This window comes from Egretta garzetta, unplaced genomic scaffold, assembly GCF_000687185.1.
Source record: "Egretta garzetta isolate BGI_Z169 unplaced genomic scaffold, ASM68718v1 scaffold505, whole genome shotgun sequence".
Taxonomy (NCBI): domain Eukaryota; kingdom Metazoa; phylum Chordata; class Aves; order Pelecaniformes; family Ardeidae; genus Egretta; species Egretta garzetta.
In genome coordinates this window covers 570,703-571,807 of record NW_009259711.1, presented here as the reverse complement: position 1 = coordinate 571,807, position 1,105 = coordinate 570,703, and positions in this window count along the sequence as shown.

Below are 1,105 nucleotides of genomic sequence, written 5' to 3'. Positions count from 1 at the left end.
CACCCCAGCCCACCCCTGCCCACGGGCACGGACGTACCCTGGGACCGGCTGTGCGAGCCCAGGGGGATGCGTCTGGGTGTACCTGCCCGGGTGTGTCACGGGGTGTATGGGGGGAAAAATGCGTTCAGGAGGGAAAAACACATTCAGGAGCTCGACTGTGCCGGGGAAATTTTAACTGTTCGTCTGGTTTGGGTGACGGGCCCGTGTGATCCCCCCAGAGCCAAGCCCAGGCACCTCGCCCAGATACGAGCCTACTCGGCAAACGCGGCGCCGGGGACTCGCAGCCCCCCCGCACAGGCAAACGTCCTTGCTTGCATCTCATTCACACCGAAAATTCTCTCCGGTGCGTGCAAACACGGAGAAATCCCCAGACCGGAGTCTCCAGGTTAATAAACAGGGAGCAAAAATCCCCCCGCGGCTCAATAACCCAGCGCTAAACCTCTCTGCGTGCGCGGGCTAGCTGTCCGTATCCCCTAAATCCCGCCTTAAGTCGGGGATTCGTGATGTTTAAAGTTTCTTTTCACCGCCCGAGCTGTAGAAATAGACCTCGTTATAACTGAGCGTCTCTATATTTTTGAGCATTTCAAAGCAAATGGAAATGACGGGGATGCGTGGGCAGGATTATCCCCGCTCCCGAGGAAGCACCCCGGTGATGGCTACGGGAACCTGGGGGGAGAGGATGCCGGCAGGAGACAAAAGAGTCCCTCAAGTTTGCCTTTTAAAACACTTCTTTTCTTTTGGGTTTTTTTCCCCTCCCGTTTAGCATCCTGTCTTCCACAGCAGCTTCAAAATAAGTGAATAAATACAGCTGCCGCTTTATTGCTCCTTATCCAAACAGCCAGCCCCAGCCCTGCCGCCGCGTAGCTGTGTGCTTAATTGAAATCACACGTTCAAAGCTGGGCAAGTGCCGAAGCCTCCCCCCCTCCAAAAGAGCCGCCACCGAGACAAAAAAATCCACAGAGATTCACAGCTTCTGGCTTCGCTTGCGCAGAGGTTGCCTGGATTAAAGAATGGGTGTTGTTATACAAGGATTTGATTTGTTTTATCAAAAATCTGTGGGATCTCCTTCATTATTTTGCCTCTTTCTAATAAGCCGTGGCTCCCG